The sequence below is a fragment of the Lutzomyia longipalpis genome, chromosome 4, assembly GCF_024334085.1.
Source record: "Lutzomyia longipalpis isolate SR_M1_2022 chromosome 4, ASM2433408v1".
Lineage (NCBI taxonomy): Eukaryota > Metazoa > Arthropoda > Insecta > Diptera > Psychodidae > Lutzomyia > Lutzomyia longipalpis.
Genome location: NC_074710.1, coordinates 24,031,093 through 24,056,902, shown reverse-complemented (window position 1 = coordinate 24,056,902; position 25,810 = coordinate 24,031,093). Strand labels below are relative to the sequence as shown.

Below are 25,810 nucleotides of genomic sequence, written 5' to 3'. Positions count from 1 at the left end.
GACATCTCTGAAAAACAAATCTTTAAAAAATCAGATTGATGGGAAAAGCCTGGTATTGCGCTGGGAAATTTTTGAATTTCAATCGTACATTTACCGAGATAAAATTTATTATTTTCGCAGGAAAATATTTTTGGAAATGGCTATTCTTACAACTTTTTTACACCTGACGTTTCAAGATTTCGAAAATTTTCATTTTGTTATACACCCAATTATGGAAGCTGAAAAATGCCCAAATCAATTAAAACTTTACGAATATTTTTTTATTAGAAAGTTGAAGCATTTTTGTAATGAAACATGTTTTATTTCGATTTTGATTAAGAAGCTAACGGAATTTGTTCTAGAAATTCCTTAAAAGTCAAAAAACTATTTTATTATAAAATATTGTAACTAAGGAGATTTCGAAAGAAAATTAAAGAAAAATTCTGGCCGATGCATGGGAAAATCTTTTTGCAAACGCGTGAAGGTGCCTAATTTTGGGAAAGAGGCGAAAAAAGTAAAAAAAAATGTACATTGAAAATCTAGAATTTTCCAAAAAATCTTTTTTATCGGTCTTTATTTTTTACATTTCCAAATTTTTTCTACTAGCCATATTTCAATAAAAAACGTTTTTTTTTTTTGCTGCACATTCCTTGCTGATTTTTTAAAATAAAATGAATAAAGCCCTTTTTGTATTTCATTGAAACACGTCATAGGGTTGTGAAACATGTTTCAAACATTTTCAGGTATTTATTTATGATGTTTCTTATTAAATTTTTTTTTCTAAAAGAGACAAAAATTATTAATAAATAAGTCCGTATAGAATATATTAGCTGGAAAATGTGCTTGAGCAATGGAGCAAAATACACGTATGTAGGTCCAAGAATTGTCAGAAGGCATAATTCTACCCTTTTATCATCAAATACAGTGCTGAGAAAAAAATGTTAAATGAGTATATCGGAATAAAAACCAATTTTCTTTTTTTTATTAATGTAAATTGAATAAAAGCACTTTTATTTGACTGATAATATGTCAATCAACTTCAAGGTATTCATACAAAAATAATGAAAAGGAAATTTAGAGTTTGAAAAAAAAAAAAACGATTTTAAAATCTTGCCTCGACTTGAGAATTCTTTTGAAATCAATTATATTCGTAAATGTGGACGTGCACTGTATTTTGCGCGAAGAAAAATGTTCAAGCTTACATAACCCTAAATTTACTTATATGATAAAAAAAAATCAGAATTGTGGGAATCTATGGCTGGAAAATAATTTAATTGTCCCAAAGGAATCACTCCCGAGGGTTTTTCATTGCAATTTATCTCATAAATCACACATTGTTGCACGTGAAAACTAAAATTTTCCTATTTTGTAGAGCCCAGGGTGCGTAAGAAAATATAAACTGAATAAAAACAACAAAATTACATGGAAAATATTTGAGAAATAATTCCGCAGAATAGTTCCGCGGAAAAATTCCATAGCAAAAAAATTGTTTACTTGGGAGCACTTTTGTGACGCACTTTGATAAATATTTTAATTTCTAGCTTAAGACACGGATAGAAAGTAACAAATACTTACCTGAAAAAAGAAATCACCCGCCCCCGCGGCGGGGGCTCCAGCACAACACAAATTTCCCCCCGCACCGCCCAAATTCCCCACAACACTCATAGTACTTTTTAAGCGATTTTCACTGCACTTCACGAGTATTTCACACTGTACACTTCCACTACGCGAATCTACGCCCTACTTTACACTAATCTATCAAGAAAATAAGCCTAAATAACGAAAATAAACACTTTTTCACTGCACAAAATACGCCACCATGTAAATACCGCGAAAGTTGCAAAGGCACTGACGTTTGTTGCAAAACAAAAGAAGAAGAAGAAGACGAAACATGTTTCACGAAAGTTTGAAATGTTTTATAGGAAATCCGTTAAATGTAGTACACTAACCGCCAATTTGCTGGAAGAGGTTCCTAAGATATCTTTAGAAGGCCATATCTCGGGAACGGCTCCATAGATTTTCGTTTTTAGACCATCGTTGGAAAGGTCTTAATCTCAACTATAACATATTAAAATATGAAGTAAATCGATAATGGCATTTTCGAAATATTCGAGTTCGAAATTTCCGAAAATTTTGATTTTGACTTTAGCGCCTCTCGCGGTCATTTCTCGAAGTTGCAATGTTCTAGACATTTGTAGGGTTTCACGAAACCTTTCATTTGCGCTTGAGTTGATTAAAATTGGACTTGTAGAACCCGAGATATGACATGCTAACTTTGGAAGGCTATATCTCGAGAACGGCGACATAAATTTTCTTCATTTTTGGCATGGAGCTAGATAATATAGTCAGCTATAACATATCAAAAAATGAAGCAAATCGATAATGGCGTTTTCGAGATATTCATCGAAAACTCATCGAAAATTTTGTTTTTGATTTTTGGCCCCCTAGCGGTCACTTTTGAAACTTTGGATGTTCTAGAGAGTTGTAGGGTTTGTTGAGATTTCTGCAACCCAGGCAATGGCACTGGGCTGGAATTGCCGGTTTCTTGTGGCCCGGTTGCCGTTATCATTTAGGATCGGCTAGTGTTTTATTTCTGTGCATGCGTGTGTGATTGTTTTCCGCACGCACTGATTTGCCAGATCCTGTCCACCTAACTTGGCTCGCCATTTGACGGCCCGCTTTGTCTGAGGCCTCCCAAGCCGTTTTGTTCCATCCCTTCCCCCTTATTAAAGTAATATCACAGTTTGATATCACAGATCGTTTCTTTATCACTCTGGTCCAAGTTTAAAATCTTATAAAAGTTTTAAATAGGGACAGCACAAATAAGTTAAATAAAATTACCCTTAAAAAGTCAGGGTAAACATTAAACATTAACTCACAGTGCACATTGTATAGACACAGTTGACAAACGATATGAGGGGAGGTGTGGCTACGGAGGAGGGCATTTGGGATTATGGATCCCCTGGCCCCGACCGACCATCGTAGTCCATAAACTGGTGGTAAATCTCTATGGACCTACGGATGGCGGTCATGGAGACTTTAGTGGCAAATTTTTTTGTGCCTATTCTGAGCCTGTTTAGGCCCTCTAAAGTCTCCTTCGGAATGGCCCCCCGAGTACCTACTACTATAGGCACTACACGCCCAGAAGTTGCGCCATAGCGCTCTTGGGCTAGGGGGACAAGGGGCTCATATTTTTCACATTTATCCCTTACCCCTTCGGCGAGGCCACCCATATCCTCATGGCGGACTGTTACGTCGACCAAGAGGACCCCTTCCCGGTTCTTTACCACCAGGTCGGGTTTAAGGTAGCCGCCTTCGGGGAGGGAAAATGTTGGCTCTTTAGTGAGCACTGCCCCCGGATCCTTTCTCGTCACTTCCTCGATGACAAGGTCTAGGATCTTATTGTGACGGTGGATCCTCGTGGCTTTGGTGTGGGTGCACTGACCCATAATGTGACCCAAGGTCTCCGGAAGTGCTCCACAATTTCTGCAAGTCACGTCTGTGTGGCCGAAATACTTCTTGGTTGTGACTTTAGTGGACAGCGTATTGGTGCGAGCCCTTAGTGCTGAGATGTATCGGCATGGTTTGAGCAGTGTTGGCCGATACAACCATTGATTTGCCTCTTGGGAGTCCAAGAAGGCGTGTACTGCTCTTCCATGAGCTTCGCTGGCTGCCCAATTATCCAATTGCTGCTTTCTTTCACGAGCTTTGTACTCTTCGAGTACCTGCGGAGACTCTATCGGCCATTGCAGCCTGGCGGATTTGGCCACTCTCTCCATTCGTCCAAGGAGTCCGGAGACCAGCGATAGGTGTTTTATAATTGGGTCCTCTGATTGGAGAAATTTGAGGCCTAATTTTAGTGCGGTCGACACTACTAGTGTCTCAAGCCTCGGCACCGCTAGTCCTCCATCTTTATTCCTTGTGTAGAGGAATCCTGTCGTGACTGAGTCAGGCAGATGGAGAATTCTTTTGATTGATACCCTTATAGATCTGTCCAAGAGCCTAATCATCTTTATTGAGGGAGTGATCACGGTTAGCTGGTACAGAAAGTGGGGTATCAAATACCTGCAGATGAGCTGAACCTTTTGATGGGGTTTTAGTGGAAGCCGGCTTGTTCCATCCAGGCTTTTAAGAAGTTCATTCTGCAGGTGTTCGGCACCAATGCCGCTCCAGGGTGAAACTCCAACTCCGAGATAGCGAAGAGAGTCCTCAGGCTCTGCATATGGTACTGGGTGCCCACTCTGTAAACACAAAAGCGGGTTATCTATGTACCATGCACGCTGGTGCGGCACAATGCTGAAGGCTGTGCATTTCGATGGTGATAGCTTCATCCCGAGAGCATGAAGGTATTCCTCGGTGCACTTTAACAGCTGCTCCGCTCCGCGCTTGTTTCTAGCCAGAAGGACGATATCATCAGCGAAGCCTAAGCTGCTGAGTTGACATCCCTCTGTGAAACTAAAGCCCTCGCAACCCTCCAGTCTCTTGAGAAGTGGGTCCAACACAGCATTGAAGACGAAAGGTGAAAGGGGATCGCCCTGTTTCACTCCCCGCTTCAGCTGAATTTCTATCTGTTCTCCCTTATGTGTGATCGTAGTGGCTGCGTCTGCATACGATCCCTCCACGAGTCTAATGAAAGCTTCCGGAAGCCCCATTGTTTGTAGTGCTGGTCTAACTGCTTCATGCGGGACCGTGTCGAACGCTTTAGACACGTCGAGCTGCACGAGTGTTAAACCGTCGGTCTTCCTTGCTACCCACAGAACATCGCGGAGAATTTGGATGTTGTTGAAGCATCCGGGTTCAGACACAAAACCTTTCTGACGTGGGTTAAAGGTTGTACACCTTCGAGCTTTCTTGTCTATTATTCCCCAGAAAAGGCGAGATAATATCGAGCTAATGGTAATTGGTCTATAATTCTCCGCCTTACATGGATCCTTACCATCTTTAAGGATCAGAGTGGTTCTGTTTCGTTTCCATTCTTGGGGTAGCTCGCCTGAGGTCATTACCAAGTTAAACCACCATCGAATCACTTCTTGTTCCACCTCTCCACGAAGGTGGCGTCTACGTATTCCGTCCAATCCGGGAGCGCTTTTCTCCTTTGTTCGCATTATTTGGGTTAGGATTTCCTCTGCTGTGATGGCGCTCAAGACCTCATTCGCGGATCGCGTAGGGGACGGACAGCCCATGTCCGGGAGATGAACTGCGGGCCTGGAACCCCACAATTCATTGTAGAGACTTTTAATCTCGTTAGTCGAGGGAGATCCCCCGACAACCTCATGGGGAGTCTTTCCTTCCCTAACATACTTAGCAAGTAGGCCGGGTTCATTGTGGAATAGTTCTTGAACTCTCGCATATTCGTATTGTCTTCGAGCACCTCGCCCCCGTCCCCTTCTTGATCGGCGCCCCGACTCCTCGCTGTTGTTCGTTCTGGTCGCCCCTGTTTTGGGCACTGCTGCAATTTTTGCATTAAAGAATTGCTGAGCTTGTATGTTTGCTGCTCTTGCTAAGGCGCTCGCGGACTCACTCGAGTTCCCAACACTAATTAGTGCTAATCTAAGCACCCTAAGCAACTCCTCTGCTCGGGCGAAATGATCCTGTGGAGTCTGTGCTACTGTATCTGTTAGCACTTGCCTGCGCCAAGCTGCATCAACATTGGGACTGTCCTCCTGATTAGTCGCCTGTTGCCCTGTTTGCTGGTCCTGATTTGGGTGAACTTCTTCCCCTTGCGATAATCCACAGTTGTGCGAAGCACCGTTATCCTCGACCGATACCGGAGTCGATCCCTCCCCCACGGCTGTAGATAGTGGAGTCGACACCTCGGTTTGGAGTTCCGGACTCTCATCAGCATCCTCAAAAGCTGGTGGGTCGCTGCTTCCAGCAACCCTTGACCATGCCACTTCTCTTCGTCGCTTATATGTTACTTGTTGTCTCTTTTTATTTATTTGCGCATGTGTTCTATTAGGAAGTTCCCCACAGTCAAACATGGCTTTAGCCACATTTCTCACCCCCATGAACCGGACCTCCAATTCCAGCATCTTCTCAACCTCATCCGGGGTCCATCTGTTGTTAGTGGTTTGTTCTACATTCGTTGCAGTTAACGGAGATGCCGTTACTGCTGTATGCCCCGCTGCAGCTGCTCTTATAGCATTTCGAACTGCCGGATGTTTCTTGCTTTGGTGCACACTGAGGCCCTTCTGACTCGCAAAGCGTTTCGAGCAGCTCTCGCATACGAAGGCGAGAGCCTCGATAGTCGAAGGTGATGGGGGTCCACTGCATCTAAGCACGTGTTGTAGTGCTGATCTTTTGTCGGTGTACCTTTTATCGCTGCACTTCGAACAGACAAAGATCTGTTGGAGAGAGCTGTGGTACTCCTTAGCGTGGTTTACCTCATCGTTCAGTGTGTGTGACCGAAAGTTCCCCTGTTTAAAAAGGAGGCACACGGTGCATGACCTAATCTCAAATGGCAGCTTGATCTCGAACACCCTCAAATGCGCCAAGCACTCGTCCGGGACCGGCACTCCCCGATTGTTCGGAAAATCCAGAGTGGGACCAGTAGTGGTACTACCACTACTACTAGCTCCAGACGCCTGGTCGTCCACATCCGGTGCTAGAGGACAGCGCGCACGTCCGCTATGGGAGCACTGTCCCGTGACTTCCATAGTAAGGTCTCCAGAGATTGTAGCACCCCTGCCTCTCGGCGCTGGATACTCGGGGCCATTTCCTTCATTTTCTTCCATTTTACGCCCTAGGCGCGGGGGGTATTGTTTCATCGTCTACCTACCCCAAAAGACTGGCTAGTTTCCTACGCTACGCGGCGGCGTAGGGTCGCCAGAGAGGATGCTTCTTACCAGAGCCAGTGCGTCTCGGGGTAGCCACTTCCCAAAAGACTGGTGCTTTGGGTCTGCACCCTCTCCCCCCTCTTCAGTTAGCCACCCAATAAATTGGGTGCCCAGGTGTCACCACGTGGAGGTTGAAGTAGGAGTTGGATTACCGATCCGTAGGTCTGTATTCCCATTCGACACCCATTGTTTCATTTGAGCCCGGGTTGATCAAAATCGGTCAAGCCGTTTTCGAGTTATGGTCGATTTTCGATGAAATATTATGACGGCCATATTGACTAAACGGCTTGACCGATTTTCGAAAATGAGGTATCGTTGGAAAGCTCTTGATGGCCCCTACAACATATCAAAATTTCAGATTTTTAGCTGTTACAGGGACTGAGATATAGCGAAAACAAAATTTTGAGGTTATTCAAAATGGCGGACGCGGGGGTGGGGGGTAAAATTTGACGTCATAATCGGATGTCTTCCGGTCGATATTTAAACTTTGCCGTTTACCGCAAGTCTCTATCTATTACCGTTCTCTTGCAATTTAGCTCTGAACTCCGGACGGACGGCCGGACGGCCGGACGGACGGCCGGACGGACGGCCGGACGGCCGGAAAAAAAAATTTTTGGCGCATACGTTTTTTGGAATGTGGGGACCCTAATTCGTGCTCATCCCAAGTTTGAGCCCGATCTGACGACTTTCGATTTTGCTCGGTACACAAAAGCTGTGTCTGAAAGAAACACAGCTAAAAAACAAAATTACATGAAAAACTTCATAAATAATTTTATTACAGAAATATGTATGTGTTTATTTGTTTTTTTTTTTAATAAAAAGGCTTTCTTAGTTTGTTATCTGATCAAAGAAAAAGAAAAAAGTTGAAGAAAGTTATAGTGAACCAGATAAACTCAGCCTTGGATCTCAAAGTGTTAAAATTTCCATCAAGTTCACCTCATGGGATATATTTGATTATTCTATCAAGTATAATAAATCTCACCTAATCTCCTATGCTAATATATTGTGTTGAGATAAATTCAATGAAGAAGATTTAAGTCTTCTGACTTGATAAGAACAGTACAAAGGTGACAAAGTCTACGGAAGGATGCGTGTTGGGTTGTCTCATGCAAATTAATTAATATCGATCAAATTTCTGCTTACCAAAGTTTTAAAAAATTGTTAAATTGAAGTTTAATTAGAATTCAAAACTGTCTGAAAATCGAGAATTCTAGTGATTTTCCAGTCAATTTTGTAAGAAAAAGTTTTTAAAAAGTCTTGAAATAAACGTTAAAACATTGATCAAAAGTTTTCCATCGTCGTAATCTCTCACAGCTAAGGCTATTTAAAAATCAAAGACGTTGAAGGGAAGTAAAATGAAACATGAAGAGTCCAAAAATATATAATTTGTTCCATTTTTATCCTGCCTGGGCGATTTCTCAATTTTCAAATTCATCACACGGATTTCTCAAGTTTCCTCCCACGCAAATGCATTTAAATTCAAACTCTTCTATATATAACGCTTTTAATTCCGGAAGACACCAAAAGCATTTGGAGGCACACTTTTGGCGCTTGAAATGCTCTATGTACAAGCAGGGCGACCTATTTATACCCAAAAATAGATTCCAAGCATGAAAATTCATCGTGCACTTGTACAACGACTCTCCCTTTGGAAAAAAAAAGTAGCGGCTTCTACCACACCAAAATTATTCATTTTTATAAATTCTTTTGCATAAAATTCTCTGAAATTCTTTTATGAATAATAGAAGACTACAGGGTGGATAAAATTATTTAAAAGGAAAGAGTAAAAGAATACGAAGAAATAAATGCCAAGAGAACTTTAAATTGGTTTAACTTTGTTGATTTCTTTTAATAACCTTAATGACACTTGAGCGACTTCTTTCTCCTATATACTCCACTTAGCATGATGTGGTTGCGCCACTTGAATGATGAAATTATGGAGAAAAGATGAAATTTGAGCTGCATAAAGAAAGTATTTATCTATGTAAATAGAATGTTAAATAAAATGGAATTTCTTTTGCTAAAATGGGCATAATATTATGCAGATAGATGGGTACTTATTCAAATTAATTGCTCTTGAATGTATAAAGAATGTAAAATTCATTGTGGGCGGTTATTTTGAAAATTAATCGATAATTTATTAAATAAATGGAAAATTGTTTATTTTTATATCGATGGAAAAGAGGTGGGTTGGGGAGGAAGTGAATGAATTCTAATTCGGAATAAAATCGATATAGATAGGTATTTATTCTTATTAATTTACCATTAAAATGCCCCTTATTATTCATTTTGATTTAAACGATTTAAAATAATTTTTAATGGGAAACATAATAATTTTATTAATGATTCTTTTTTTCTAGGAAAAATCATAAAATTCTAACAACAAAACAAATATCACGCTCCTGTGAATCTGTACATAATTATTTGAATAATTTAACATTCAGACATAATGTATCAGTTTAATATGAAAATTGTCTCGTCATGGATATGAGCTTAATTGCATTATGCATGACACAAAAAACCCAACACCGTGGTACGTACCCTAACCCCCTTTGTGCGACGATAAGAGAATTGCTAACAAATCTCATCAGAAATGACAATGATGATGAGTTAAACTGGCGCCATGACAAAATAATTAACCTTAGAGCACATCATCCCATAGACAAACGAGGTTATTGATATCATGTTGTCAACACCTACAAACTGACTGGAAGGTGAATCACCTCTCCTGGGTGTAAGTAGAACCCAATTCCAACCCCCGCATATGCCACTGCAGAAGGGGTACGGGTAGGAAAATTCAACACGTCATCCATTTATGCTGTTTTCCATGTCTATTTTTAACTTACACAACGATTGAACAAATAAACTCGCGAAAATTCCCACCCAGAATTCCAGAGTTTTATAGGATTAAAAACATGAAAAGTTTGCCTGATCCTTCTACTCGTCGTGTCAACATTTACATAACGCTATAGGGATGAATTATTTATCCAAAGAAGCGATGAGCAAATTTTAAAGCTTTCATACTTTGGAATTAATTAGATTTTTTTATTATTGCTTTTTCATTTATGAAAAATTGTTTACTCATATCGATTTCTTCACCTGCTGCGTATAAATTCCACATTGATACTCTCTATATTATGTAGTATATCGCGAAAATTCTTTTGAGCTTTAAAATTGTCATTTTAACGATTTTATACGTCAAAATAAGCATGATATCACATATGTACATCTGTATGTACTATGTAGAAATCAGTGTCAATGAAAATGTTTTAAAATACAAAAATAAAATTGTTGAAAAATAAAACAACTTTGAAGTTGAAATGAAAATATAAAATCCTAAAGCATTAATAATAACGAACTTGTATTTGCAGTACGTTTGACAGTTACGTTTGACATTTCTTTTATATAACTTACATTATTTGACGTTTAATTTTCTCTAACAATTGATATTCTACAAAAATTTCAAACGTTTCCTAGTTTTAAAAATTTTGTAAATTTTCAATTTCTTTTTTAACAGTTTTCAATTCAGAAAAACTTTAAACTTTTTTGACGTTTGTTTTGTAACTTTGGCATTTTCTTTGACTTTTGAAGTTTCTTTTCTCTGTTCATATGTCTTTCTTTTTCTAATGTTTGAAAATATTTTGATAATGTTTGGAGTTTTTTCTAACGTTTGATTTTATTTTTCTAATGTTTGATGTTTATTTTCTAGCAGTTGACGTTTCTTTTGTCAGATTGACATTTTTTTGATAACATTTCGTATTGTGATTGATTGTCTGTTTCCTGAATGAAAATTATTTTGGACATTGCCCATAATACATAAAATAATTACATTACTTTTCTTACGTTTGTTTTTCCGTTTACCCACCACAAAAATTTACACGTTTTGACATTATATGAAAATTTCAAACGTTTGATATTCATTGAAAATTTTCCAATATCTGGTATTTTACTGAAATTTCCTGCGTTTAAGTTTCTTTTCTAATGTTATACAAGGAAAATTTGACATCTGTCAAAAAAATTCTAACGTTTGACGTTTGCTCAATGTTTTGAAATTCATTCTTTAGCCTGAAAAAATGTATATATTTTTTTGCCTTTCAGGTTAAGAAAAAGCTTAAATGACCTTAAGCCCTAAGTTGTTAAGACACCCAGTGACCTTGTCTGGCTACGCCAATGTCTTATACGTTAGAAGAAATATGTCAAATGTTATAAAAAAAAATAAAAATCTTTCAAAAAAAGATAACAAACTGTTATTTGAAAGTGAATAGAGATTAATTTAAACTTTTAAATGGTTTGAATTTCAAGTGACTTTGTCAAGTAGTGCAAGATAACATTTCATCCATTGTATGCTGAAGCTGGGAAAGTTCTCTCACTCATGTGACTAATGGATGTCTGGAAAATTGTTTATCCAATAATTAAACTTTCTTGAGGGCAATTTGGTTGATCTTTCAAAATGTTTATTTTGCCTTTTCCCACCCACCACCCCTCGCTTCACTTTGTGGATATTTCCTCATTGATGTGCACTTCAGAGTGCATCATCATTAATTTCCACTCTTCAGTATAATCGTTCTTTCACATCACAACTCCCGCTCGTGTCAATGACACTTTCTTATTTCCCCGCATACAAACTGTGCGAGGTGCGTACATGTGTTGATTAAATATAATACCACACAAGAGTGAAGCAATTTTTTTTACAGCTGTGTTGTGAAGTTCATTGATATTTTCCGCTTTTATTGTGTTTCAAAAAAAAAATAAGTGGAGTTTAACCTTTTGAATTTTTTTAATTGGGTCTACGGAAAGGTAATAAATTGCATAATATAAATAATTTTCGTTTTTTTTAGAAATATCTAATAAACAAGGTGAAGTTAGATTAAATAATTCATGTAAAAGTATCATAGCGACTATGAGGTTAAGTTCTAAAATATACCTTAAAGAAATTGTAGGATTGTCTTTAATTTTCCCTTAATCACTTTGCCGATTGATTGAAACCTTAAAATGGTAGAAAAGTTTCGAATTATCTAACGATTTAATATTATATTTTAAAAACACATTTGCTCAATAACAAAAGCAAAAAGTTTTCTATATACTAAAGTTGGTAGTAAGCCAAAAAATATTAAATTCAAACTTAGCCTGAAAAACAACAATGGTCCCCCATAATGCAACATAATAAATCTCCGCAGTGGAAACTTTACATATTTAATGAAATTTTCGGCGCAAAAAGGAAATAATCTGACAATGAGCTGAGACTTGTTTGTTTTGCCACAAGACACGATGTTGTGGTCAGAAAGTAAAATATATTATGTACTAAATTGAGAAATGTAGGTTAATAATCACGCTAAAATGGTTAACAATTCAAATCTATTTAGCATCCATCTCAGAGAATTTATTCGCAATTCACGTTTGTTGCCTTTATTTCTTCATACGACATATAATATAATCCATAGCTATGTACAAATTCAACGATGAGGATTGTTATCTTTGTCACATTGCAGGAAATGACGCGTTAAAGTGCGTAAAAATGTCAATATAAAGAAATTACGCTAATATGTCAAGGCTCTTGAGTATTATTTGTTGTGATTAAAATTTCTAATTTAATTTTGTTCCATTTGCTCACAAATTTTCATGCATATTGCCTTTACCTTACAAATTTGGGGTGACGCAGTCATTTGAAACATTCGGATAAAGTCCAATGAGTATTAATATTATGTAGCTACGTAGAATGTTTAACTAATTAGTCAAAGGAAAAGCTAGCAATAAATTCTTGCTGCTTTGTAACTCAAGAAAAAGCTTCAAAAAAGATTTTAAAAATATTAGTGAGCGTAAATTTTCATAAAAACAAGTTTTGCATTGAAATTTACATTGAAAAATTGATTTTTAGTTGATTTCAAAATGGCTACCTGTCAAAAGTTTCTATTTGATTGTCAATCGTTTATATTTAAAAGAGATTTTAAATAGAAATGTTTCGTAATAAGTTATCTAAACAGAGTATTTTGTAGTTTGATATTATTGACGTTTAAAATCGCATAAATGTCAACTTTAAGGTTCAAATACGTTTTTACGTCAAAATATGTCGGATGTCATGCTGATTTCGACGTAACAATCAACTGAAATTTAAACTGAAATAATTCATTTAAAATTAAAATATCTCACTGTTTCTTCCGAAGAAAAAAATATATGGAAAATTTATGCTGTATTGTACTTTAAGTCTTTCAAAGGAAATTTTCCTCTATATGTTGGAAAATTGCGTGAATTCCGTGATTGGCAGTTGAGTGAATGTAAATTGATTTGCTCTTCAGTATCATCACAAACATCAAGACGATGCACTTTCACGCAATTTCCGCCATTGATTTAATGCTGCGAGGGAACATTTCTTTATGTTCGTGACAATTTTTATTTTATATGAATTACAAGGAAAATCCCTGATTGGGTAGCAATTTAATCGGTACCTTCTATATATGTTATTTCATACACCAGTTACGTCAGTGATATATGTACACTGTCATTCAAATTTTCGTTGCCAGTACTAAAACCAGCACTTATTTTCGCAAATTAACAATTGATTACAAGAATTAACAGTTGATTTTTCAAAATATTTCATAAGATTCAAAATGCATATTAATTAAGTTATATTAAATAAATTTCTGATTATTATTGCTAAAACTTTAGTTAAAAAAGAAAAAAAAAACTATTGTAGTAATTTCTACTAAAATTCTGCTTGACAGAACTAAAGAATTTAGTAGTTATGTATTTACTGGAAACTTTAGTTAATAATTTGACTAAATTGGCTACTAAAGTTTAGTTTTAAGGGTGTAAAACTGAAAATCTTACTTACCAGTAGGTACTAATAAAAAACACACTTTAGTGAAAAGAACTAAAGAGTTTAGTGAGTCGAATCAAAATTACTAAAATTTTTAGTTAAAATTCAGTTACTAAAGACTTTAGTAGCTTTTTAATTAAAATTTGAATGACAGTGTAGCAATTTAATTTGAGGTTGAGAGGAAATTCGTTGAAGTATACGGAAAAAATGCGAAATATGCAGTGAAATTCATAAAATAGCCCCCAAATGTTCAGTACTGTCTTATCTATTGAGATCAGAAATTACTGCGCAACAAGGTTGAGGCGTTTGAGGCTCTTTTCATATAGATAGGTATCAACGATGGAAAAACTATTTTCTACGTATTGAATAAATAAAGGAAGGGTTATAAGAAAAGGCAAAGTATAGAATTGTCCAGGAGAGACATTTCCAAAGCGCCCACGCTTTTAGTTAGTTCCTACTGATGGTTTAATCTACATATTACGTGCACGTATTGATTTTTCCCCTATATAGGTTTTCCATCAATCGACAGGCAACATTTTCCTTTATAGATAAAATATTTTTCTTTCAGTGTGGAATTATTTTCCAATTTTCCACGTACTTAATCCCTTCTATGCATATCAATTTCATTTAGGTAATTCTGAAAAAAAAAACTTAATTGAAAATTACCTACATGGAAGTTGCTATGTATATACATAATTTCAAAAAGAGCAAGCGAGAGAGGTAGAAGTGTGCAAAGTGAGAAGGATTTATTTTCTAAAAGACAGAGACTCCAAAGGGGGTCATTTCCATTTTGCAGAACCACAATAAACCACAAACACACCCATATCTACATACATACACAGCTCTATAACGTCTCAGAAAAAAAAGAAAAACAATTAAATTTGTATTGGTAGACAAAGAAATTCAAAAGAAAAACTAGTTAGAATGGGACAGCAATAGTGTTTGAGAAAAAGAGAGAATTATCGAGGATTTTTCTTGCACCTCTACAAGCAAAAGGGAGTCTCTTGAGCATTAAAACAGCTGACTTCTACTAGAAAACATTCACTTGATGTGACCCCGCTTTCTGCAAACTTTTCTCGCTCTCTTTGCCACGATTCTCCTTCTCATAAAATTGATCGATTCCCCTTAATTTTCCCTACAGCAGTTTCTTTTTCTTATCTCTTCTTCAAGATTTAAAATTAAATAAACATGAGAATATATTTATTATTTTATGTAAATAAATATTTTATTATGTTTTGTAATGCATCATATTTCACACATTAATTTAAACAAAATTTATATGATTTAATATCAATTTCCTGTGTTTTTTTTTTAAAGTTTTATTTTATTATTTATTATATCAAAAGGTTTGTGCTTAAGAATAAATAGGGATGACAAGTGTGACCTGTTTAGAATATAAATTCAAAGATATTGTCTTCTTCCTCACAGAGCTTTAACTTTAAATAAAAAAAAAAATTTCCGCTAAAATTTTCCGGGCAAGTAAAATGCGAGTAGGGCAAACCGGGGAAAAAGTATTAATATTCGAGTGTAAAAAATAGTAAAAAAAAAAAAGAAGAAAAATTTGTATTAATTGATGATTCGAACCTATGCCTTTTCGATGAGAGTCGAACCCTCTATCAATTGTGCTAAAAAGCAAATTATTTCAAATTTAATGTTGTTTAATTTATACTTCATTTTTTATTTATTTTTACCTAAAAAGAAACTCTTTATAGATTTTAGGACTATCTAGAGGTCAATTAGAAGATTTCTCAATTATAAATGCAATTAAACGTTATTTTAGCTTCTGCTTACGTCCGTTGAAATCATGAAAAGTGGAAGGATGAGGATTTTCACTAATTCTTCTGATCTGTTTTGCCTAAAGAAATCATTTTGTACTCCGTTTGGGATTGAAGCCAAAGGCGTCATACATTTTTTAGCCTAAACAAATCTCCGCTCTCACCTCCCCGTCCACCTTCTTATACTTCATCCTCGCAACATCGAATGCGGTAGTATGGGACGGGAAAATCATTTTCTTCCCAAAGTTGTTTTTGTTTTCTAAACCTTTCTCCTTCTCACCCATTTTGTGTGCCAAACCATTGCGCGGCATTCGTGTGTGAGAATCAACCATTTTATTGAGAAATCTCTTCCTTCTGGCTTCGATCACACCGAAATGAATTACATAAAAAAGCACCAAGCACACAAATACAAACCCCCCCCAAGTACGGGCTTGGGTAGTTAGCAAAACAATTGAATTGCATAACAACAGAAGTTATGTACATATTGTGAATTCAAAGTAGGTGTAATTGTCATTCTATTTTGCATTTTTCATGCTTCTTGGCAAACGTCTTTCTCCCTTTCTCTATATATACAATAGGTAGGCACATACTACTTTTGTCTTATGCACATTCGGAATGTAACAAAGAAGTAAATAATATGATGGATTGTGATGAAGAAATAGAGAAATGCTTTGGAGATTATTAATCATTTATTCGTTATTCTTATTTTTTGATCAATAATTTCACATTTTAACATTATGTACAAAACTCTTGGACTATGTAGCGCCAGCTATTTGTATGTATATACTAAATTTATATATAACAATGTTTTCATTATGCAATCAAAAAATCATTTCTGTACATTTTCATCCAATTAAGCGGAACATTAAAGGAAAATTCTGGGAAAATTATTCGCCTACAAATAAATTGACGTAATTATTAATTATTTTTGGATAAAAATAAATTGAAAAAAAAACTCCTGAAAATATGATTTTAAGACTCAAATTAAAAGAAAAATAGATTTTTTTATTTTATTGAAATGAAATATCCGCATATTTTATCAAGTACTATCGATTGGTTCAGATTTGTAATTCACGTTCGTGAATAGAACATATTATTGTGATGGGGGGCAAGTCGATATCAATTATGGAGCTCTAGCAAATAAGGAATGAATACATGCTATGTAGTACATAATTATAAGCCATTTTACTACCCAAAGGATTTATTTACAGGAAATAATAATTATTATAATAGATTAACTAAAAAATCAATTTTCCCGACTTTAAAGGATCAAAGAAATTTCTTTTATCGAGGTTTAGAACATTAATTGAGATCACTTATAAGGACCTTTAGTACGTGTTAAAACTCACATTTGCCCGGGGACGCAATTTCCTATATATTTATTTAACATACCAACATTCAAAACATTGAATACATACATATCACAGTTTATGGTGCTAATAATAAATTCACACGAAAATGCGAGTGAAAAAATAGAAAGAAATGTCACATTGGGATGTTAAGAGATGTAAACAAAATATCATGCTGAATCACAAAACAAAGCAGATACCCTGTTAAGAGGATGCGTAAAGTCTATAACAGATAGTCCTGCTGTAATGAACTTTGACGAATTTGTTGAAAAGATAAAATTAATATAAATATTTAATCAATTTATCAAATTTTATCATTGACCAAATATTTGGTTTCAGAATGGTACAGATCATAAATTTTTATTTTATGCTCTTCATTCGTTTCCTTGTATTTTGCCTGAATTGTCCTTAAAAAAAACTTTTGTTCAATAAAGAAATAATTTTAATTATTTCGGTATGTTACCTCTCAACATGTTACGGTCTTGGGCAATTAGGCCAAAAAAATAAATTAATGTTAAAAAAATTAATTTCCTCTTTTACTTTGTTTTTCCAGAGAGATAAGGAAGTGTTAAAATAAATTAATAAATTGTCATACATTAGAAAATAATAATGGCTCAATCTAAAGTTTTATAGTACTCTGACTCACTATAGAGCTAATGTTACCCTGCTCATAGAGTGAATGAGTGTAAAGATCAGAAGAGAGCATTGTGAAATGAAGTAAAAAAAAGAGAGAGAGAAGAGAGTAAGAGAGTGATAATAACAGATAGCCAACACTGAGTGGGAAGGGGATTTTGTTGAAAGATTGTGTTTAATAAAATATCCTAACCCATGTAACATTTTGTGACCACCAGAGAGCTGATTTGGTCACACAACGTTCTGCCGACGTAACCTTTACGTCGCCTTGTTACCAAGCGATATGGTAGCGGCTGCGACGTCGCTGTTACGAAACCTTTACGTCACAAAAATTACCATGAAAACATTTTTGTGCAAATTGTACAAAATATTCACATTTGTAATGCAATTTTTCTTGTAAAAATCATAAAATGAGAAAATATGAATTACCAATACAAATTATCCTCAAAAATACTTCAATAATTTAGTTTTTTATCAAAATAGAACATTTGGTCATTTTTGCGACTAATTTGGTAATCTTGTGACGTCGTGAACAAATGGTAGGCATAACGTCGCAATATGGTCGCGCGCAACGTCGCCGCGACCACACTCTCAATGACCTATTGTTACCTTGCAAAAACTGACTAAATATTTAATTATTTCATCAAATAACCTGCTAGATCTTCATTTTATAGAAGAGCAAGGACAATACAATGCATTGGTTGGCATAAAAATGATAAATTATGCTAAAAATAATGAAGCATACCCCATGGTAACATTTGTGACCAATTTGGTAATCCCGCAACTTCATGAATGCATGGTAACCGAATGGTCATATTGCGACGTAACCGCGACCACACTCGCAATGGAAGATTGTTACCTTCCCAAAATAGCCCAAATATTTAATTATTTAATCAAATTACTTGCTCTATCTTCATTTTATGAGAGAGCAAGGATATTTTAGTGGATTCGTGGTCGTAAATATAGCTAAAAATGCATAAAATCATAAGATGTATTTTTTGGTAATTTTCGCGACCAATTAAGTAATTTTGCGACGTCGCGTTATTACGTAGCGATTACCTCGCGGCAACGTCCCCAAAAATGTAAACAATGGGAAGCTTCACATAAATAGGGAATTTCCCAGCGAATTTTCTTCTAGCTGTGGACAAATATGAGGTAGCATAGAATCCAGAGTACCTGGATCAATGTTTCATGGCATTACATGGCATGCATTGGTGGAAATTAGCAAGAAAATAGATCAATTTCTTCTTCTGAAGGCAGAAATTGAAAATCTTTGACATGAAATGTCACAGAGTTTTTTCATTGCACCCAGCAAAAGAACTTTCGCCGACATTGTCTGCGGAATTTCAGGACAATGTATTGGACAAATCTAATAATTATTATTAAAAATTTTAAAATATATTTTTAATAGCTTTTTAAAGAAAAAAAATACTTTAAAATCATTATAAGTAAAAATAAATATTTAAAAAAAAATAATTTGGCTCGAAACAAAAATAATAAATGAACGCGATTTTATTTCACAAAATTGTATTAAATTACAAAAAATATATATAATAAAAAATATAATAAAAATCCAGAAAAAATATTCTTAGATTATGGTGCATTTTAGTAGAAAAATTTTTAAATTTTCCGAATCTTTTACTGATAGTTTCAATTTTAAAATCATCTTTTCTAATATTCCATAAGAAACGAAACGCTATTTAAAGGTGATTTATATGTTTTCAATCTGTGAGTGTACTTCTTTTCTATATTATTTATTCGCTATTTAAAGGTTTCACTTTTTTGAAATGTTAATTTTGTTTATTTAATACAATTTTTTTTTAATATTAATATTAACGAGGTAAATTGTCGCTTCGCTCCAATTTTCCTCGCCCCGCTTCGCGGGGGGTTTTGCGCTTCGCGCAAATTTTAGAGAGAAAAAAATTGTATTGATTTATACGTAGATTGGGGTTACTCATCAACCCCAAAAAAATTGCAAAGAGAAGAAATCATTTTCATACAACATTTCGGGCGCCAAATTCAAAAATTCGCAAAAAATACATGAGAGTTATATGGGGGCTACATGAAGGGGGGCTTTGGGGGGAAAATGAATACGGCCACTCGAAAGCGCCTGATATAAGGGGCCTCTGTACCAAATTTCATCACGATCGGTTAAACGGTGTAGATTTGTATAGCTGTACAGACACAAAGATTACCAACAAACAGACCTTTCTTTATTATATAGATTTTGTATAAATAGCTTAAGATAAGTTTGGAAAAATGTAGGTAATAAAAGCAAAAGTGACGGAAAGTTTGGTCAAATTATGATTAAATTTAGTCAAAATGACAGTAAAGAGATATTAAATGACGGTAATTTCCTTAAGAGTTAAGGCGTAACCAAATTTTGTTTTTAAATTATCATTGGAAATTGTCAAACACTCAAGAAAATAGTTCTCATTTCCCGGAAAAGCGCTGGGAAATACATGAATTTTCCCGTTTTATTGGTGTAAAACATTTTGATTTTTTTTCTTAATTTCTAGCTTTTCTAGTAAATTCCTTTCTATGTGAAATGAAAGCACTTTGAAAGCTTAACATTATATATTTAATCCATTTTCCTACGAAGAAACTCGCGAGATTCCGGCAGTGAACTTTTCTTTCGCTTCCCATTTCTCCAATATTCCACGTAACCAAATTTTATTTTCAAAAAAAAAAAAAGAATTCCTCTCCAAACATAAGTGTCCATCTTTTGCCAAATATGATCACTTTTATCTGTGATTCTTTCGAAGAAAAGAATAGCACAGCTTCTGTGTACCACCAATTTTTGTTCAAAATAACCGAAACGTTTACCAAATATAAGGTGAAATTCACCATTCAGACAGAAGATTTCTTAAGATTTCTCAAAAAAACTTAAGATTTCTTAAGAAAACTTAAGATTTTTTAAAGAAAAGTTAAGAAAACTAAAGATTTTTTAAGAAAAAAGTTAATATTTCTTAAGTCAGACTGAATTTTAAGCTAAATGTAACATTTTTTGATGATTTTTAAGATTTTCGATGTCTTAAGACCATCAAAAGCATTTTTTTTTAACTTAAGAAATAGAAAATTGTATTTATCAATTTAAAACAAAGAAAATGCATTTTTGAGTGTACAAAATGCGAAAATTCGCTTTAATCAAATCATCATGCACTGATGACAGTCTTAAGATTGTTTAAGCATTCTTAATACTTGCTTAAAGGGCACTGAATGATTCTGAAGAATTTTCCGGGGGTGTTTTGAGGAAAATCACTCTGGAAAATATTTTGGGAAAATTATTATAATTTTTAGCCGTGCTTTTGAGTGCCAGTTTGTTCTATTCTTTATCCGGAAAAAGTTATAAAAATGAAAGAAAAACAGCTTACTATCACTTGAATTTGTCCTGAAAAGTAACATTTTAGCTGTGATTCTTTCTTCAAAGAAACACAGCTTCTTTGTACACTCAAAAATGCATTTTCTTTGTTTTAAATTGATAAATACAATTTTCTATTTCTTAAGTTTAAAAAATGCTCCTGATGGTCTTAAGACATCGAAAATCTTAAAAATCATCAAAAAATATTACATTTAGCCTAAAATTCAGTCTGACTTAAGAAATCTTAAGTTTTTCTTAAGAAAACTTAAGAAATCTTGAGATCTTAAGACTGTCTGAATGGTGAATTTCACCCATAATAAAAAAAACTGACCATTTTGCCAAAACTAAAAACTCCAACAAAAAGAATTATTCATATTAACGACTAAAATCTCAATATAAAACTTCTTCTTTTTTTTATTTTTCATAATAATTAATTTAGGCCAAATTATTGTTTATTAGACAAAAAATATGATTTTTCTAAAATAATTAATTTATTATATGAACCGATATGAACAATATAGCTGAAAATGGAGTAATGTTGGAAATGTCCAACAAAAGTCGTAGGATTTTGCGACGATGGAAGTTTATTTTTTTGGGTGTCATGGCGACGGCTTTTGGCGGCGGTTATTTTGGCGGGAGTTCAAATATTTCAATGCAAACTTTAACAAATTATTTCTCAATTTATATAATATATTGAGCAATATTTTAAAGCTTTTCCACCTTAGAATATATAAATCTAATTTTAGAAAAAATAAAAAAAAATAATCAAGAAAATTCAATTTTTAATGGCAATAAAATAATTGTAAATCATTATTTTTTAATAAAGGAGCATTATTATATTAATCTACATTAATTTTCGCGACGGTAGTTAAATTGGCATATATTTTTTAGGTGTGATGACTTCCCAAAAAATGCATATAAAAATAAATAATATACGCGATGGTCGCCATGAAATTATTCCGTATGGATATTTGTTGTAATAACTCATGGCGCCATCACCATGGCATTGGTATAAATAAAGAAAAAGAAAGAGAAAATATAGAAATGTTGAATGTTCAAGAGAAAAACAGAGACAGACAGTGCGAAAAATTGCGACGTAACCGCGACGTAAAGGCAACGTCATCGCTACTCGACGACGTAACAGGGAGGTAACAGCGACGTCGCGGTTACGTATGTGGTCACATGCCTGGTCGCAGCGACGAAACTGCGACCTTGTTGTTACGTCGCTATGACGTCGAAAAATTCCCCATTTACGTTGCCATTACGTCGCGGCGAGGTGCGATGTTACTTGTGGCGTGACGTTGCCGCGACCTGAAATTACGTCGCCGCGACCAAAAAATGTTACATGGGAAATGCCACTGAAGAAGACCCACTGCAGAGTCGAAAGCTTTGGTTAAATTGCTAAATTAGTTCCAGATGATATATGCGCTCATACTTAAAAGTAGTAAAAAGGGGCTTTTGTCGTAGGTTAACGCGAGGGCATTTTTATGGATAGAACAGCATCAATATACTGATCTGTTCGGCGCTTCAACCAGCAACAATTTTAAATAAATACAATCTAACTTTGCTTATAGTATTTTTAGTACATCACATGTAAACAGCCCCCTAGGGGATCTAGGTCCAAATTCAAAACATTCACGTACACACACTCTTAATTTACTTGTTTACACTTCGAGGCAAAATGCAGAGTGATATCCCAAAGTAGAGAAAGATTGCATTATCAAATTTATTTTTAAAATAATTTACACATTTTTATCTTATCGCTTGTTTTCCATTTTTCCCATTCTCCTCGACATTTCTATTCCCTCTCTCTCACACTCTCTTGGATGTGTGTTGTGAAACACATCTGCGTGGGTGGGAAATGAACGTGTACAATCCCAAAAAAAAATTCTCTTTTTTCTATCATTCCTGCGTGAATCCTGCAATGTGTGAGGTATACCAAAGACGAACTCAACAGAAAGACTGGAACAAAATTCTTTGCATGTTGAAATAGTTCTTTTGTTTTCGATTAAAGTATTGGTGAAAGGCGCATGTGTAAGTTACTTACACTAGTCCTTTTTGTAAATGAGTTGGTTATTGCATTTGTGTGCAATTTGTTCCTGATATCCTTTCTCCCTCTCTCACCTTGGGAGAAAGGAATGTGTGAGGGAGAAAGGATTTTTCGTTTTCTCATCCTTCCTTCAACTTTTAAGTCCTTGGTGTCAAAATGAAACTAGTGGCTTATTAAAGCTAAAATACTTCACAGATTTGTGATTCTTTTCGAAGCAATACAAAATTGAAAATATGATCAGAAGTTTTTAGAAATTCAGTAAGTCATTTTAGCCACGATTTTTTCAAAGGTTTATGACCTCGGATAAACATAATTATAATATTATGAAGGTTTTGCGAGGTTTGATTGCGTTTCGCGTATTCTATATAATAAAGGAATATGTTTGTTAGTAATCGTTACTCGTGATTGGCTATACAATTCTATACCACTTATCCATTCGCGATGTTTGGTACAGAAGCTTCTTATATCAAGCTGTTTTAGATGGTCGTATTTATTTTCCCCCCTATTAACCCTTTACTTTAGGTTATCGATATATCATCACCATTCACTCTCTTATAACAAATCTTTCAAATTATAATTATTTTTTATCCGAAGTTTGCGCTTAACGCCGTAAAGATATCTTCGTATAAGCATAATTTTTTAGAAACCAAATACAGTCAGAAAAGAATTCTGATGAAAAATAAATTTCAAGGACGATTCATAAGGGATGTTAAATGGGGATAATATCCCAAAAATAGTTAATAGATCTATTAGAGAGGTAAAAGTTAACTATTAGTCAAAATTTAACTATTTTTTCTGTAAAGGATACATAAAAGTCAGGGGAGCTAAATGATCTAAATGAAAATCTGATATCATGTAATTTGGTATGCTAGACATAAATTTTAACTGAAACTTAATTTTTATTTTTCTATGGAGGTATTCAAAAAATTATTTGTTCATCTTAGCCCAAAATTATCAATAAGTAAATACTTGAGGAACCATTTGATAGGTGCAATTTTCAATGAGGAGACAAGTCAAGGGGCGGAATCTTGTGTATTGGCTTATAATAATGCCCTTAAATGCTATATCAAATATTACCATAATCGGCCAAGCCGTTTTAGAAGCGCTCATTTGCTAGAGACAGACAAATGAACTTTCTTTTATATCTTAAGAACAGTATTATTATAGCTAGATAGAATACAATAGCTGTTAAATTTTTCCCCCTTTTGAAGAGTTTTGCAGCCTTTTACGACTGAATTTCACATCCATATTTTCTGAGTCCATGGACGAGTGGTTCCAAGTTTCATTCTTTGAAGTTAATTATTTGTATTAAAACCTAGCTAAATTTGGAAAATAACTAATACACTATATTTTGGTAGTCTATTACTATCATTTTTGTGCAAAAATTGTCTTCATTTCACTATATTTGAATTTTTCAAGAAAAATTTCAAATTGGCCAAAAATGGCGCGGATCCACTTAGCCTAAAGTATTGGTGAGTTCACATCTTGGAGATAGTGTATATCTTTGGGTATACCCTTGCAAATGGAAGGAAGACGTCTATCTGACTCTCTCTCTGTAAGACATTTCTCTCGCAATTTCTCTGCTTAAAAGTCTATTTCATTCTCACACATAGTGTTTGTGGAAACCTTCTTGCTCCATTTTCGCTCATCTTCTCCATCCACCAGTGTTGATATTTGCGTTCTTTCAACGCAAATGTACATATGGGTGAAAATTTTCTGCGCACAATTTTTTTTTGTTGCTCCACAGAAAACCTTTTCTAGGTTACAAGGGATGCAATATTATTTATTTCTCTATGGGCCACGAATTTGTCCATCTTCATGCTCTTCATTTCTTTTTGTTGGTAAGAAAAAGCAGACCACGTTGTCCGTCGTGGGAGTCGTTTGAATTATTCTTGGATTTTTATTTCAAACTTATACTCAGTGGGGGAGGAATTATATATGTTGGAGGGTATGTGTAATGTTGAATGATTTTATATGTATAAAATGAGAATCAATAGAAACAAAAATAAAGTGGAAGCAAAAGAAAAAAATATCCTTTGAACTCACCTTCATTGACGACAATCCCGAAACTTCATTCAATTTATTTTAATAAATTGCAGAGCCTGCTTTGATTAAAATGTTTGCTGTGAAGATTTTCTCGCAGTTTGCTGGGAACAAGCTAGTCGCAGCAACTAATGGTGCACACACAAATGTAATTGCAGCACAAATACAATTTCAATAGTAAAGTCTCGTTGAGAATCACAAAACTGGATTTTGACGCGTCTTATTTCGCTCTCTTGTCCATTTCCAGTAAACTAGTAAAAATGTCCACCACCAAATTCCCACTTCAAAGCAAAAGAAAACAGGCTCAAACCACCCACTTAGCGCACACCCCCTTTATAGCATTTCCAGAGACTTCCTAGGACATCTCACAGGGAATTGAATCCCGTTAAAAATAAAAGAGTTTTCAATTTAAATTCTCAACACAGAGAATTTTCCAAAGAGCAGCTGTGTGGCAAAAATAAGTGAATTTCACTTTGCAAGAAAATTTGCACGTCAAACTTGCTTTTTGCACTTGGCTCAATTGCGCGGAACTACCTGCTGTTTTGCAGGATTTTCCATTCGTTATGAAAATGCAATTAAAATGTCCACAGAGGAGCAATTTCGTTTTGGGAAAAACAAATTGTTGTTTTGTATTTTTCCACCAACTTGAAAAATTTCTCTCTTCGAGCACCCCAAAAGTTGGAACTTTTGATGTGAAACTCGCAACACAACAAAATAAGACTGACTGAAAAATATATAATGAACATACATATAGGTGGACATGAGACCGATATATATTAGCAACTAATTTCCATCTCATTTCCCCATTCGCCCACTTGCTGCATCGTAGAGTGAGATAAATGGTTGTTTTTTTTCATGTTTACAAAATACTCAATGGAAAATAGTGGGAAAGAAAGAGATGGATTGACTGCTTTTAATCTCTTTCTGATTTCCATATATCCGTCTCTGTTGTGTAGTAGTTATAGAGGGC

General features: G+C 34.9%; 4 protein-coding genes across 4 annotated transcripts in view; 1 reads left to right on the top strand and 3 right to left on the bottom strand.

Moving 5' to 3' along the window:
• Positions 1-25,564, bottom strand: part of LOC129795108 (protein yippee-like) — a 65,906-nt gene extending 40,342 nt beyond the window's left edge. The window contains exon 1 of the mRNA XM_055836147.1: positions 24,844-25,564. The gene's annotated coding sequence lies outside the window, so the exon portion shown is untranslated. The remainder of the gene's footprint in view (positions 1-24,843) is intronic.
• LOC129795035 (probable asparagine--tRNA ligase, mitochondrial) overlaps positions 1-25,810 on the bottom strand; it is a 1,173,171-nt gene that overhangs the window by 210,819 nt on the left and 936,542 nt on the right. The window lies entirely within an intron of this gene.
• The window catches only part of LOC129794972 (mucin-2-like), an 826,140-nt gene that overhangs the window by 75,761 nt on the left and 724,569 nt on the right, over positions 1-25,810 (top strand). The window lies entirely within an intron of this gene.
• The window catches only part of LOC129795002 (sodium-dependent nutrient amino acid transporter 1-like), an 899,230-nt gene that overhangs the window by 210,819 nt on the left and 662,601 nt on the right, over positions 1-25,810 (bottom strand). The window lies entirely within an intron of this gene.